Source organism: Mesoplodon mirus (genome assembly GCF_964341445.2).
Source record: "Mesoplodon mirus genome assembly, chromosome: 7".
Taxonomy (NCBI): domain Eukaryota; kingdom Metazoa; phylum Chordata; class Mammalia; order Artiodactyla; family Ziphiidae; genus Mesoplodon; species Mesoplodon mirus.
Genome location: NC_138983.1, coordinates 96,739,928 through 96,756,612, shown reverse-complemented (window position 1 = coordinate 96,756,612; position 16,685 = coordinate 96,739,928). Strand labels below are relative to the sequence as shown.

The following is a 16,685-nucleotide window of genomic DNA, read 5'->3' as shown; positions in this document are numbered from 1 at the left end:
CAAAACTTCATCAAGAGGTTTGAAGGTAGAGAACTTTTTACTGTCTAGCTGATTTTTAAGAGTGATTAGGGCAGAGTTATATATCAAATTACTGCAAAAAACGTTCTGGCTAGTCCTTGTCAGTCACTTTCCTAAATTTCAAGGTTATCGATTGCTCAACTTATCTTATGACTTTAAATTTGAAAGCCTCAAATTAGCAACAAGTTTTCATAGGATTCAAAGCAGTAGGGGTTTTACAGAATGATTCTATTAAATTAATCTTTTCCTCATTTGAAACATACATGATTAAGATACATATTAATTTATTCAGAAAAGTCATACATTTTTTCAATGGAAAAACTCTTCCCTTCTGTGCTCCCTAGGGCTATTTGTGTGCAAAATTTAACAAATATTGGTTCAACTCTTTTTTTTTTCTGATTCAAAACTTCAGCATGAGTGATGATTAGTTGGATGGCTAACGAGACAGTAATCTCCTCAAACATCTTTTAACCCACTTGTACATTCTACATGAAGCAGCAGCTCAGTAAATGTTGAATGAACGAGTGGACAGATCCCACTTACCCAGAAGACTGAATTCTTCTTTAAGAATCTGAGGTTTAATTTTGTGGTCAAATGTTTAGAAATGGAAATAGAACTCAAAGTTCCACTTGACTTATAACGTGACTTCTGTTCTCAGCAGATGGTTAGAAAGGTTAGTTCTACCAGTGGCTTCAGAAAACATACAAAAGGTGTTAGCAGAACCATGATATTTACGGTACATATTTGATTGTTTCAAGAACTGAGCGAACAGGTATCACTTGTAAGGGCGATCAGGTGCCAGTTTCAGTGATCAGGCCTGAACCGCAGGGGTTTCCCACTCCGCCCGCTGCTTGTGAATTCTGGCTTCACTCATTATGCCTCCTGATGCTGCCACACAGCTCCTTATTTTGAGGTCACAGGTGATCTGACTACGCTTTTTTGTTTGTTTGTTTTTCTAACGTTACACAGAAAGCTAGAGTCAAAAATGTGTGTGTAGTCTGAGAATGATACTTTGGATATATTGCTATTTATGATAAGCCCAGACTGACATGTTTACCTCGAACTGGAAAAAAATTGCTAACTAGAATATCCCCCGTAAAGGTAATTACTGACAATGTCTTCCTCCTTAACCACATGGACCTACATCAAGGCTGCTTATCTGTGCAAGATACCAAAGTTGTTACCACAGGACTATGCTATCAGAAGCAGATTTTCTGCCAGTGGGCTGGGCCAGCTTTTGCAAACTACGGGGAACCTGGGTTCATAAAATAACCTAAGGGACACTCCTGGTCTAAACTCAAACAGAATGGGCTTAATACATAAATCCTTGCAGGAAGTTTGGACACTGAAATGATCTCTCACTGAGGATGGCGATTCAGCTTAACAAATGAGGCAATGAGACTGATGGAATACGCCCTTTCCAAGGAAGAAGTTACAATGATTTCCGTTGATACTATCAGTATTTCCACAGTCCTGTTTCCAGGAGGTTATATATAGTATCACAGAAGAACCCTGAGAACAGATAATCAAGCCTTCATTATAAAGAATCAGAGAAATATATGAAATGTCTCTTAACAAGGAGAATTGAACTTTTTTACTTATAATAACCATTATTATCATTATAGAGTTATTATATTGTTCTTAATATTTTATTATTAAATAAATATTATCTGCATGGAAGGCAGATTGGCATCACATACGTGTTACGGCACTGAAAACTAATCAATACACACACACAAAATAATGTGCTAAGGCTACACTAGGGAGTCTCACTTCTGATCTCAAGGTTATGCCAGTTTATCCCAAGTTCTCAACAAAACTCTTTATCAAACTTATTGTATCTTATCCCTCACTGTATCAGAACTGTTTCAAAAGGGATCTTGTTAGTCATTTTCCTTAAAAAAAAAAAAGAGAAATCCAAGTCATGCCTTTTCTATGAAATCTTTGGAGGTTGCTATGACAATGTTATTTGTAGCTCAGCCCACAATTCATATTCTTCAGCTTTTACCCAAAGTAACCTGGTTCTGCTTGCTAGGTATCATCTTCTAAGTCTCCAAGAGATATTGCCAAAGTTTTCTCCAGAGACTGGGATTGGAAAAATGACGGCATTATTAAATGCTGCACTTTACAAAAATCATTTCTATTTTGAGCACCCTAACATAGTTATCTTCATTTTGATTAATCCTTTTTTTTAAACAAGGATGTACATTTTTACATGGTTGCAATTACAGCAAACACAGGGTTTTGTGTTATTCCTTCACTATTTCCAATAACTAAAGCATTTTTCATATATTACAATTGGGGGATTATTTTAACGTTAAAGAATATATGATATTTAATGGATACAATCTATATTTAATTTAATCAGATTCCTATTACTAGCCATTTGTCTTCATTTTTTCCTTATTACAGATAGATTCACAAATAACATTATTATTAATATTTTTTTCCTCTACAGAATTGTTTCTTTGAATGAGACAGGGGTTATGGTTGTTTGGCTTGTATCGACAGTATTTATAAAAGTGTAAATCTGAATGTGTTTAGGTGAGGCAAGTACAGTAACCTGTATTCCTATTGCCTTCCCCCCCAGGCCAACATGGCACATTTAGATTACTTGCTTGACCCTGAAAGCATGTGAATTTTTGACTCCTGGATTACTGGGTCAAAGGCGTAAGTGTCTTTATGACTTTCAATAACACTGATCATTTAACTCTTCTAAACCAGTTATACATGTATTTCAATGTCACCAACTTTCATTTATTTGAGTACTTTCCAAACCTTAGGTGCTGTATACGCATTGGGGACACAATGATGAAGACAATGAACAGGGAGTTACAATGCAGTCTGAATTAATAGAACTTAGAATAGGGTACTAAGGGAACCCATAAGAGGGGCAGAAACAAGTCTTCTCCAAATCGGGTCATTACATGGGGAAGTGGTGGCAAGTAGAAGAACGGAGGAAGGAGAGAACTCCAGGCAAAGAGAGCACCACATGCAATGGCCTGGAAAACATAAGGCAAGCATATTTTAAGTATTATGAGAATGTAGAGGGTGAGGTTAGTGTTGAAAGACATGGATATATATGAAAAGGCATATATATATATATGATTTTGTAACGTAGTCATCATTAGGCATCACTTAATAATTTTTTGTCAAATTTATTAACTATATAAACATGTTATACATGTAAAGTAGATTTAATATGCATCACATCTAAGAAAATCCAATTCCTGACATAATCAGCAGAATGAAAAGTGACAGAGATTAGAAAACTCCCCAGCACTTGAGAGAAGAGAGGTTTGTGCAGTTTGATGGCAGCACAGGCCCATGTGTAGGAGAAGGGGAGGTGATGGAGCAGCAGGGATAGGTTAGAACAGTTGGAGTGCCTGGAGGGCCAGGCCAAGGAGTTCACTTTGTATTAACTCAATGGTCAATGAAATTACATAGCAATTTTAGAGGAAACAAAACTATAATTAAAACTGTAGAGGAAACACTAATTCGTTTCACTAAAGCAAAATTCAGAACATCCTGGTGTCAGCACTGGAAAACAATCTCCAGGTAATTGAAGCAGGAAAACCACATCCATTTAGGCGTTCTCTCATTTTCATTATGACTGCTACCACCATAGCAGCCTCTAGGCTTCCATTCTAACACTTTTGTCCAGGTATGGAGCAATCAAAAACATCTCGCTTTGTTTCACTTTAGTACAAATGATATAGAAAAGACATCAAAAGAATTTATTAAGTGATAAGAGAGAATAACTGGGAAGCAGAGTGTGTATGAAATATATAAACAGTCTAGTTTACAAAGAACTACTTTATTCTTTAGAGAACATGGTTAGCCCATAGTCCATGTTATTCTACACTGGACACCAAGTATCTCTTAAACCTATGAAATAATATGTAAGACATTATGTGCATTTATATAGTCTTTGTATAAAGGATGTCATGGAAGAGGACCTCTACCAATAGATAGAAAAGAAATTCTTGCCATTGTCTGTTATGCAAGCCAAAAGCAGATGGGGTAATTTGCCAGAAATAATACTATAAGGGATATAAGTAATTTGGTCCAAGTACACCGCTCTCTGGGTTGCATTATTCAAGAGTAAATTTTAGAATGTCTGGAAGCAGAGGTCTTACCCAGTGTTTGAGACATATGAGGTCTCTGAGAATTTCTCTGAAATCACACTGAACATCTTGTGTACATGTATGTGTGTGTGTATATCTCCTGGGAAGTCTTTAAAAGGCTCATAAGCTCTTTTATGGCACTTCTTCATTTCACTTCTGGGCTGGGCCTCCCCATTTATGAAAGCAGAAGTTTCAGCCTCGGAGACTTTGGGCACAAGTCAGCAGGTGGTGACAGCTTTCTCTTCCAACACTGCATCTTTTAAGCATTCTTAAGAAAGCAAGCAGCCATCAGTTATGAACATCATTCAGGTGACGTTCTGTATGTATGAACGGCATTTGAGATTAAAAGACGGGGAAGAGATGGGAAGTGAGTAGACATGAGACTATTATAGGGCTCAGGAGAAAAGTGGCAGAATCTAATTACGATGGGATGAGTGGGAATACAGAAATGAGGATGGGCAGAGGATGCACATCTTGGTATTTGGTATATGCCGCAGGGTTTTTTTCACCAAGTTGTCATTCTGTGTTTGGAAAACAAAATTGGGGGAAAAATGAAATCAAAGAGTAAGTCAGTGCTTGGCATATAATAGGAATGTAATAAATTTTGGAAAGACTCACACTACCATGGTGAAACTTTTAGTATTAAACATATATTCATTTGCAGAACAGACAGTAGTTGGACTTTTATATTACTAATGCTTACAATACTTCAACTTCTGGTCATCTTATACAAGTTCAGTAGACCACTGATCGTTGTTGCGGTAGAGTTCTGAAAGTTTAATTTTGAGACGTGAATGAGAAATGAGGTCATGGCATAGATGCAGACAGGCAATGAAACTATAAAATTGGTAAGCTTGGTCTATGAGAACCTATATGAGCAAAGAATCTGAAAAAGAATAGATATATGTATATGTATAACTGAATCACTTTGCTGTACACCTAAAACTAACACACTGTAAATCAACTATACTTCAATAAAATTAATTTATTTTAATTAATTAATTAAAATTAAAAAATGGTAAGCTTGGTGAACTGTAGTTGACCTCGTTCAGGAAAGTAGAAGTGGGCACTGGTTCTGGAGGATACAGGAGTGGTTTGCATAGAGAGAGGGCCAACTTTACTTCCTAACAGTAAGTTAAAATTAGGGGAATGCAGAGATCATACAATAATAATCAGAAAGTGGCAGAAATGTAAGAAGCAGCCTGGCTCTTCTTATACTAGAGAAACAGAGAGGTAAATTTGTGGTGGAGATGGTAGGGGAATCATTTGAAACAATCCAGATTTCAATTGAAGTGAAGACGTCAGAAAATATTAAGGATAAATAAAGCTTAGTTTATTCATTAGGAACATGGAAGTTAGAGTTAGTAAAAACCAGTCTCAAAATGATAATTCTCTAATTTGATAATTCTGAACTAATCAGAAAAAAATATGAACTATAGTGCACATTAAGTCAATGTTGAGGAAAACGATGTATTTATTTGAGTACAATTCAGTTGTTATTTTACAATGCTTTAACAAAAGTACACGTTAAATACATCGAATTTTATATATACTGTAAGTATACTTTTTAGCATAGAAAATTACAAAATTATCTAATCACTTAAAAGAAAATAGCATTATCCTTCTCACAAAGTTCTGAAATTAAAGAAAAAAATTATGAAGATATCAACTATTCACTGAAGCTTCTGAAATAATCAGAAAGCTTGAATCAAAGAGAGATTACATTTAAGGAGGATGTGTTATTGTTTAATTCAGTGGTTAAAGAAATAGAAAAATTAAATGGGAGCACTTTTCTGTTAAACTTTCCCCTCTGGAGGCTGGTATAAATAAGGGAGCTAGTATGGACCCTCCATTTCCCTTGAACAGGTGTTAACTTCTTCCTAGAGGGTTTAACTTCATGGTTAAGAGCATGGCCTCTGGGCTCAAATCTTTTGTGCCTGAATCCTAGACATGTCACTTGTTAAGTTTGCAACTTTTGGCAAGTTTCTAACTTTCTCTAAGTCTCAGTATTTAACTGTGTAATGTGGATAATATTTGTGAGGGTTAAATGCCACTGACAAACGGTAATTGGTATACATTTAAGCGCTCAATAAATTTGTCTATCAGGAGGAGTTTGGACATAGAGGGAGATGGTAGATAGATTCTGAAGGGAAATGTGAGAATTCGTTTAGAATGAACAGTTTCGAGGAAGACAACAACTGAAACGGGGGTCCTCCTTCCTATTCAGCTGCTAGAAAAAGAGGTGTGTTTAACAGGACAGAGAAAACAGGTTGAAAACTGGTGGCCCTGTGGGCACTGGAGTAGGGGAAACAGGTTAGAAGTGTTTCACACACAGACTGAAGAAGCTAAATACTACACATGCAACAGAGCTGCGGATATCTATTTCAGTATGTCTGTGGGTCTATCTGTACAATGTTTCTCTTGAAAAGTCAGCAAGCGCTGTGAAGACAGAGCTCCAATCCTCTCTGACACTTGTTTAGGGGAGGGTCAGCAGCAGAGAAATCTCAGAGTGGAAGACAACCTACAAATACCTGCAGGGACATACATGACTACTTGCCACTTTCCTCCTGGCATCAGAGCTCTCAAAGTAGTTTATCCCCTTTCATTGCCTTATTCATTCCCTTCATGCATCTTCCACAATCAGGCTTCTGTTTCACATTTTTTACTTCATTTTCCTCTGTAATGTTGTCATTGCAAAAATGAAGTGAACTTGCCTCAGTCCTCTTCCTTCTTGTCCTCAATAAACTATGAACTGGTAAATATATATCTTCTCTTTCTCTTATCGAGAAATCCACCCTTTAGGGCGTGAAATCCTACAATGTGTAAGACAAAATTGTTCTCTTATACTTAACTGTGTATATATAAACCTTCGCATTCATTATATACATTTATTATATTCAGTTGTTATTCATAATATATTTATTATATTCATATATATATATATATAATGAATGTGAACATCAATATCCCCTTAAATTTAAGCCCTCCAGGTAATAAATATTTTTGTCTTTATGAGCTACATAGGTCTGTAACACATATTCTTTCTTTTTTTCCTTTTTTCTTTTTCTTTTCTTACAACCTTTTCAAAATGTAATAACCATTCTTAGCTCAAGAAGAGATTTCACCTTTAGGCCATAGTTTGCTTACTGATGCTTTAAAATAAATAACTCTGAATTTGAGAAAAATACAACAAAACTCAATAATCAGTTATTGATGTTGGCTATGGTCCACTTTAATGCAAGTGAGCGACAACAAGTACTACGGTGAGAATATGCTTATCAGTTCCCAACACATCTGAGGAGTGAAGGTAAGTTGTGTGAAAGGAAAATAGAAATGGAGTCATTACTGGTAGGGAGAGCTCTCTCACATGGAGCCTCTGAGGAAGCCACTGAGGAAGTGTGACTTAGGCACATCTCAGCCGAGATGGAATCTGAACTTTGACTACCTATTGCTTTGACACAGGCATCCAGAGCATCTGTCCACGTTCCAGAAACTCAAGATACTTACCGGACTCTTACCCTAAAATAACTTGTGACAGAGAATCCCTTAAGGACAAATATTTCCTTTCCTGCGTCACAGTCAATCATAATCCCTGACAGACAGCTTTAACAACCTTGTACCTTTTATCTTTATAAGTCCCTGACTCTTTCTCTTCCACAGAGCATCTCTGGGTTTTACCTGAATCTGTGTCTCCCGGATTGCAATTATCAAGACCCTAAATAAAACTTTGTTCTCTGCAGCCTCGATACTGATTATTGTTCGACAGTTGGGCCCCATAGTTTACGAACAAGTGAGACAAGTTCTTATCTCTTGGTTCATGCCTCTGATCTCCTTTTACTTGTTCAATTTAAATGTTATTTCCTAAGAATGACTGCCTCCTTATATTGAGATAAAGTTCTAATTTTCACCTTAGATCTAGTCATGTGACAAAGGAATTATTTTATTCCTTTGTCACATGACAAAGGAATGAGAAAATATACTCATTTTCTCAATCTCTTACGGATTGCTTTCACTTTGATACAGCAAAAATGTTACTGTTGAGAAAATTGTTTCTTTTGCCTGTTAATTTGATCCCCTCAACCTTTTCTTGTACATTTTCTATGCTACATTTAATCAATTTAAATTACTGACAGTTGATTTCCAGGCCTACCAATATACCACTTCTGCCTTTCAATACTCACTCACCTTGTTTCTTTGCACTTCTCTTTTGTCATTTTTGCTCCAAATTGCTCATATTTAAAAAGTCCTCTTGCAATATCATGCATAATTCACTCACAGCTGTGAGGAGGAACAGCTGGAACATCTTTCTGCCAAGGCATACACTCATTCACAATGCCCAGTGGTTTCTCAGTTGTGTGTAGGATTTTTCTGCTGGGATGGGTCTTTTATCATCTTCAAACATGCATGACTCAGCCACACATACTAGCTTCACAGAGTCTTCCCAGCTATAAAGTTTAGAACAAGCTTCGACTCCCAAGTATCTGCTATGGTCTGAATGTTTTATACATTGAATTCCTATGTTGAAATTCCTATGTTGAAACCCTAATGCCCAATGTGATAGTATTAGTAGGTGGACCTTTGGGAAGTGCTTGAGTCGTAACAGTGGAACCATCATGAATGAAATTAATGCCTTACAAGAGGCTCCAGAGAGATCCCCTGCCCTTCCTACCATGTGAGGACACAGGGAGGTGGTGTCAGCTTATGAACCAGGAGGAAGGTCCTCACCAGAAGGCAAACACGCTAGTCTTGGACTTCCCAGCCTCCAGGACTGTGAGCAATAGTTGCTGTTGTTATAATCTACCAGTTGGTGGTATTTTGTTATAGCAACACGACTGGAGTAAGGTCGCATCTTTCTACCCTAGAGGAATAATTCCTAGACTAATTACCTAGTAAAATTTGTGCATTACCTCAGCATACACCAAGTGATGCTGGATGAGGTAAAATCCAGAAACAAGGTTGCTGAAGAGTTCTGTCATGATCTACTCTCACATACTATCACATACCTCAGAGATACTACATATTTACTCGTGTTAGGAGCTTCACATGGCAGTGGTTTTCTCCATGGCAGTGTGAACACCAGCATCACTGCTACTTGCTACTCCTAAAGGAGCTTGAATGCCTCACTCCTCTTCCTTGTTTGAGAGCTATTCCAGTTTTCACTTGGCTGACCTTCAAGCTACTTATCATAAGTGCCCATTCTCTTGATTTTCAGGAACACTCATTACTATTATATCCCTCAGGGCAATTTTAGAAGTTTAAAGCAAGGAAGAGTAGCTTCTTATGATAAGAAAAAGAATAAGGTGGATTGTTGTTCATTTATTGATCATTTATGAGTAGCTGTCATATGCCAGGCATTGGCGCATTGTGCTTTTGATGTCAGAAGCAGTCCCTGCTTTCAAGTGGTCTCTGGTAAAGCTGGAAGGAGTTTCAACTGGACAGAATAGTATAACATAATGAGTAGGTAAGTGCCAGGACAGGGTGCCAGGGTGGGAAGGAGGACACAGAGAAAGAACAAGTTTATCATGAAATCTTTTTGAAGAACAGGACACCTGATTTGTGTTTTGAAGGAAATGTAGAAGTGTGAAAGACAACAAAAAAGTTTCAGAAATGAACAGCCTAGGCAGAGGCTACAGCAAGATTTAAAAAGCAAGAGGGCACAAACCACAGAGCTGATCTCCCTGTGCTATGCGGCTGCTTCCCACTAGCTATCTATTTCACATTTGGTAGTGAGTGTATATATGTCCTGTGACCACCTAGAGGGGTGGGATAAGGAGGGTGGGAGGGAGACGCAAGAGGGAAGAGATATGGGGATATATGTATATGTATGGCTGATTCACTTTGTTATAAAGCAGAAACTAACACACCATTGTAAAGCAATTATACTCCAATAAAGATGTTAAAAAATAAAATAAAATTTTAAAAAAGACACGAGGGCATACAGAGCAATGGTGGTCCTAAACAACTGCCAATAGGTACGTATGACTGGAGTATAAGATCATTTGAGCAAGTAATGCAAAAGATACCAAAATTGGCAGTGGATAATCTAAGGTCAGGATATATCACCTTTCTTTTTTTCACTCTAGAAATATTTACTGAGTGACTCTTATGTGCCAATGATTGTTGTAGGTTCTGCAGTGAAAAAAATCATGACTCTACCTGCACAGAATTTGCATTCTACCTAGGGAAGAGACCGAAAATAAACCAATACCAAAATATTGATATATTGTTTGGCAGACGGGAACAAACATATGGAGAAAACGATATCAGAGATGGCATGGAGCATGTGTAGGTTAATGTGTGCACCTGCATGGGGATGCACAACAGCTGTTTTTTATAGGATGATCAAGGTCTCCCTGATGTGGTGACATCTGACCAGAGACTTGAAGGTAGTCATATCCTATCTATTATCATAACCTCTAGTATCATATTCTATTTATATGTGTATGGATTACTTTTCTAGAACATTTCCAGAAGATGAAATCGTAAATGCAAGGGCCTTTGGATGGGAGAACGTTGAGTGTTGAAAGTACAAACTAAGAGGCTGGTGTTCCTGGTGTGGCAAGAGTGAGAAGAGCAGTGGATAAACTGGAGAGCTGGTGGTGGCGAAGGGGGTGCAGAAAAGATAGGGCTTTTTAGAGTCTCTTTAAGTACTTGTTCCCGTGTGGCTCCCCACCTCTTAGACAGAATCAAGGAAATGTCTAGGCCCAGGCAGTGGAGAATAGGCATTTGGTAGTTTTTGCTAAAGAGTTAAGCTTAAAAGCCTAAAATCTTTATGGACAGAGAGAAATTTTGCTAAATTTCTTCTTTACTACATCAGAGTAATAGATGGATAAATCCAAAGAATTTTCCACAAAGGAAAAGCACCATCAGGATTTGCATAGTTTTTGTTTTGTCTTGTTTTTTAACAAGAGGGAAGGGAAATCACCATTACTAGTTTGAATCTGAGAAAGACTGGGGTAAAGAGAGGTTAAATGGCTCATTCACGGCAAACCTGGGCTTAAGAGTAGGACAGTCAAGAGTATTCTACATGATGCCCTCGGCCAATCACTTACTCAGAGGAAGGCCAATTATTATTTTTTTAATTAAATTAAATTTATTTATTTATACAGCAAGTTCTTATTAGTTATCTATTTTCTACATATTAGTGTATACATGTCAATCCCAATCTCCCAATTCATCCCACCACCACCACCCTTGCCCCGCTTTCCCCCCGTGGTGTCCATACGTTTTTTCTCTACATCTATGTCTCTATTTCTGCCTTGCAAACCGGTTCATCTGTACCATTTTTCTAGATTCTACATATATGTGTTAATTTACGATATTTGTTTTTCTCTTTCTGACTTACTTCACTCTGTATGACAGTCTCTAGGTCCATCCACATCTCTACAAATGACCCAAGTTCATTCCATTTTATATATGTACTATGTCTTTTTTATCCATTCGTCTGTCAATGGGCATTTAGGTTGCTTCCATGACCTGGCTATTGTAAATAGTGCTGCAGTGAACATTGGGGTGCATGTGTCTTTTTGAATTATGGTTTTCTCTGGGTATGTGCCAGCAGTAGTGGGATTGCTGGGTCATATGGTAGTTCTATTTCTAGTTTTTTAAGGAACCTCCATACTGTTCTCCATAGTGGTTGTATCAATTTACATTCCCACCAACAATGCAAGAGGATTCCCTTTTCTCCACACCCTCTCCAGCATTTGTTGCTTGTAGATTTTCTGATGATGCCCATTCTAATTGGTGTGACTTTCAATACGCTTCCCTGGGGCAGTAGTGATTATCTTCCCAATAGCGTGGGCAGCTTGGTGAAGAAGATCAGAAGCTGACTTCAGCTTTTCATAGCTCTCCATCTTTCTACTTCCTAAATTCCCATTCCGTTTACTTGAGCAGTGGTTCATCAAATATGTAACAGCAGCAGAAGTTTCTCCTAGAAACTTGTTAGAAATGCAAATTCCCAGCTGAGGCTCTGGAAATCATTGTTTTGACAAGCCTTCTGATTCTCACTAAAGCTTTAGACCCCTTGCTCTCCTTCTGATCTGAGAGAGAGGGAGAGGGGGAAAGAGAGAGAAAGCCCAGGAAAGAATGCTGGAAAGTAAATTCAGAGAGCTTTTTATAGGGGCTTTTTACTGTGGTAACTCACAAATGGTTGAAAAAACCCCACAAATTGAAACATGTAGCTACTTTAAGCACTCTTTAGCAGAAATCAATCTTATTCCCGATCTATTACTTACTAGGTCATTTCCTCATAGGGATGACTAACAGCAATTCATCAGAAAATGCTTTTTATATTTAAATAACACTTTCTGTTCCAAGATGTCAAAATGTTTGACAAGTGGGCAAAATGCAGCTCACTAATATTCTCAACCCCATGGTAGTAAATAACCCACATCTACCATCACTGCTGTTTACTGGTGATTGCTTGTCTGGGAAAGTTGAAGCGCCTTTGTTATCTCTGTAGAAAGTCAATCACTAAAGGAGAAAACGTCCTTCATCTTGGTTCCCACAGGAAACCAAATTGATAAATTACTCACTGACTTCTATTATTGCATCTCAAGGATAGTTAACAATGCTCATCAAGGAAAAATCCCTAAGAACACTCTTGCCCTATCTCTGATTAAACCTGATTTGGGAAAATCATCTGGCTCAATCTACATTGAATTACAATATGAATGCTACTTAATTCCCTATTACTTCTGATTACACAGGATCAGTGCCTCTTGAAGAGTAAGAAGCAAAGGTTCACTACATTGGGGTCTCCTTGACAGCCAAGCCTGTGCCTTAGTCATTTTGACTCCCTAGTGACCAGCCTGGTATGTGGAATAGTATATGCGATCAGTAATTATTTCTTGAATGTATGATGTAGGAAGGAGTCAAGATATTTTTAGAGTTGGAGTCATGGATCAAGAGGAGAAAACGTGGTTTAAAAGAAACTACTACAGGGCTTCCCTGGTGGCACAGTGGTTGAGAGTCCGCCTGTCGATGCAGGGGACGCGGGTTCGTGCCCCGGTACGGGAGGATCCCACGTGCCGCCGAGTGGCTGGGCCCGTGAGCCATGGCCGCTGGGCCTGCGCGTCCGGAACCTGTGCTCCGCAACGGGAGGGGCCACAACAGTGAGAGGCTCGCGTACCGCAAAAATAAACACAAAAAACAAAAAAACTACTACATTCTCAGAAGCCGGTGCTGCAATGAATGCTAATAACAACTTGACAATGTCCTCTGTCATTGCAAATAATGTGATACCAACATCTACTAATCAATCAAAAAAAAGACTTTCAGAATTCAAAATTGGATAGGATTTTGAGCTGGGGATTCCTCTCACCCACCTTTTCTTAGGATAAAACTTGGAACTGTAGTGTCAACAGATAATATGCCAGTTTTCCACTTAAAATTGGAAAATTTAATCTAATCTCGGAGGCATGAAATAAAAACTGATGGGCAAATATTAGAATTTCCATCAATGAAAAAGCTTAATTTCTAAAATGCTGAAGGTTAGTTTATCAAAATACTGAAATTGCCTCATATCACAAGTCAAAGCACACCCTCTCTTTACTAAATAAGGAGCTATAAAGTTGCACAATTACTGTCCATTTTTTTACTTGGTTTGAAAAAAAGTTGCTTGTTTTAAATAAAACAAAGTTCAACTGAAGTGACTATAATATCATCAGTCTTGTAAAACTCCTTGTGTTAGATTTCTTCTATCCCCAAGATGCCAACCACGCATATTAAACTGACTCTTGTTTTTTGCGTATGATTTCTGTACATCTTTCCTATTGGAATTTTCATGTTAAGTACCCTTGCTTAGAGTGTGGATCGTAACCGCTCTGTTTAACACTCTATCACCAGTACCTAGAACAGTGCCTGCCACATAAGAAACACTTCATAAAATTTCTAAATTATCTTGATTAAAATCCATACTCATCCTAGCTTTAAGCACATGAAGACAGAAATAGGTTCCAACTGCATAAGAACACGTGAATAATCCAGAGAAAATGTTAACTGTAAGTACAAATTATCTGTTGATTAAAATACAGAACATGTCTGAGATTTGGAATTACTTCCTAATAACCCTGAGTCAGAGCTGTGGTAAAGGCTTACTGGGGGCATGTTACCATTTTCTGAGGACACACTCAGAAAAGGAAGAAGTTGATGAGAGAGCATGCAAGATTTTCCAGGCTCAAAATGGAACTTGACTCATCTGCATGGAACCATCCGGCGAAACACAGAAGAGCTCACTCTTCTGCTGGATTAAGCTCACCCTGGTGGAACGGAATGGAACAGAAACGAGACTGAGGTCTAGGTTTTGAGGATCTTCACTCCACTTACCTGCTTTCACAGGACCAGGCAACGGACAAGAAGAAATGTGCAACTGTTGCTGTGTACCTCTAAACAAATACAGTCACCCTATGTAATAGAATGTGTCCTAAATCTGACCAATTAGAATAATTCCTCCATTCCTGGTGGAGTAGCTCTGATAGAAATGGACAGAGCTGGGCTCGGGGTGGGAAGGGGGTGGTTTCCTTCTGTTACAAGCTCTAAACTTTCTTCAATTTTCCTATGATTTAAGCCTAACTAAAATGTATGGACTTTTGAAAAAGAGTAGGTACTAAAATTAAATAAGCTGAGAGTGTTGAGGGTGAAAAAAATGATAACAAATTTAAGAAAATGTAGAATTATTACTATGAGAATTACCAGAACTGTGTTTGTTCCAAATACGAGCCTGCTGTAGCATTTTAATTAGGAATAGAATTAAACAGAAATTCACTTGCTGTCACCATCTGATAATATTACCAGAGACTTCCCTTAAGGAAATTTAAAATTATTTATTCTATGTAAATCTCTACAAGTCCTTAATTTCAACCTTATTATAAGAAATAACACACAGTATCAACAAGCTGGCAGAATTTTGACAATTCTCCTGCCTCCCTCCATTCCGCCTGCTTTTCCTCTTTCCCTCCCTCCCTTTCCCTCCTCTTCCCTCACTCCCTTTCTTTCCACAAAGCAAGGAAATGGGTATATAGAAAATAGTAGGGATCACACGCTTTCATTACAGGGCTTGGGAATGTGGACTCTCACAAAAACAGACTTGATTTTAAATACTGTATCTGTGCCTTATTAGCTGTGTGACCATGAATAATTTAATCATTCTGTGCCTCAGTCTGTCTGGCTGTAAAATAGGTGCAAACAGTACCTACCTCTTAGGATTGTTGTGAGGGGGGATTCCAACTGGTTTTAAAATAGTATTTAGCACAGAGGAAGCATAATAATTATTATTTTTCACTTCTCTGAATATATAACATTTAGTATTGGGATTCATAGTCTCAAAATCTAACACTCACTGATGTGAATGTCTGATTAGCTAAATGGAGAAAAACATTGTTATAGTAATTATTTCTTTAGTTTCTCGTTTTGTTTTTTTAACTGAAAACCAGAATCACAATTTCTTGTTATTATCTGTTATCAATGAACAGTATAAGACTATAATATTATTTTTGACAAGGCACTGAATATTTGAAATGAAGAAAACTAAGAAATAGTAGTAAATAAAACTTTCTTGTGCTAATCCCAAGTGAAAGATGAAATTAATGATGATATATATATGGAAACTCTGGAGAAGTCATACAGAGAGAACCTCAAGTACTTGAGGCACACTTGAAATTCAAATGACACTAAATGACTAAGTCTTAAATCAAGAACCCTTCACTAAAATTAAAAACACAAATGCTTTCTTTTTCTTGATTTCTTGTAGGAAGTGAAAGAGTACTTGGTAGGTGTCAGACTATTTTAAAAAGCAGGTTATAGATATTTCAGGAGTGTAAAAATACTAAGGCGGATCTCATAAATGATTGGTATATTATTTAATTCAGGTTAGCATCAGAATTGTCAATGTTTGTTTATTAAGCAATGCAATCCTTTAGGTAGGAAGCATGGTTCTTTGGAGAAGTTGATAGACACAAGATACACAAACTGGAATATGGTGAAAAAACACACAGTATAGATTTTTTTAAATTAAACCTAGGAATTATTTAACATGGCCATTTCTTTGGGTTGAAGAAAGAAATTCATATAGATTTTCCTGGTTCAGGCTCCAGTGAGGTCTATAGGCAAATTTGCAACTAGAGCAAGATTCAGACCTATTTCCATTTTTGTGCTTACGTCTTAAATATGTCCAGTTCCTAGAGCATAGAGGAAAGCACTAGATTGGCCATGGCATGAAACAGGTTAGAATTCTGGCCCTGCCACTTAATAACTGTGTACGGCTTAAATGGGCAATTTGCTAAACTTCATGAATTTCAATTCCCACCCTCCAACCCCCACCCTGGGCAAAATGAGTCTAATCCTTTTTCTACCAACTCTAGAGAGTTAGGATGGTCTGAGGAGAAAATGTACATAAAAGTGCTTTGAAAATTATTTAATGCTTTAAAAATATTATTTATCATTATTATTTCAAGATGAGGGAAAACTCCCCCTCCTCTAATATATTCAGTTTTTTATGGCCAGCTAGATCTTCCAGAAAGCTACATAAAAACTGAACATTTT

At 37.5% G+C, this 16,685-nt stretch overlaps 1 long non-coding RNA gene and 1 pseudogene across 2 annotated transcripts in view; one reads left to right on the top strand and one right to left on the bottom strand.

Annotated features, from left to right (window-relative positions):
* LOC309807710 overlaps positions 1–5,061 on the bottom strand; it is a 66,658-nt gene extending 61,597 nt beyond the window's left edge. The window contains exon 1 of the long non-coding RNA XR_014294651.1: positions 4,849–5,061. This is a non-coding gene — a long non-coding RNA (uncharacterized lncRNA). The remainder of the gene's footprint in view (positions 1–4,848) is intronic.
* LOC309808894 (centrosomal protein of 78 kDa-like) overlaps positions 1–16,685 on the top strand; it is a 981,446-nt pseudogene that overhangs the window by 716,124 nt on the left and 248,637 nt on the right. The window lies entirely within an intron of this gene.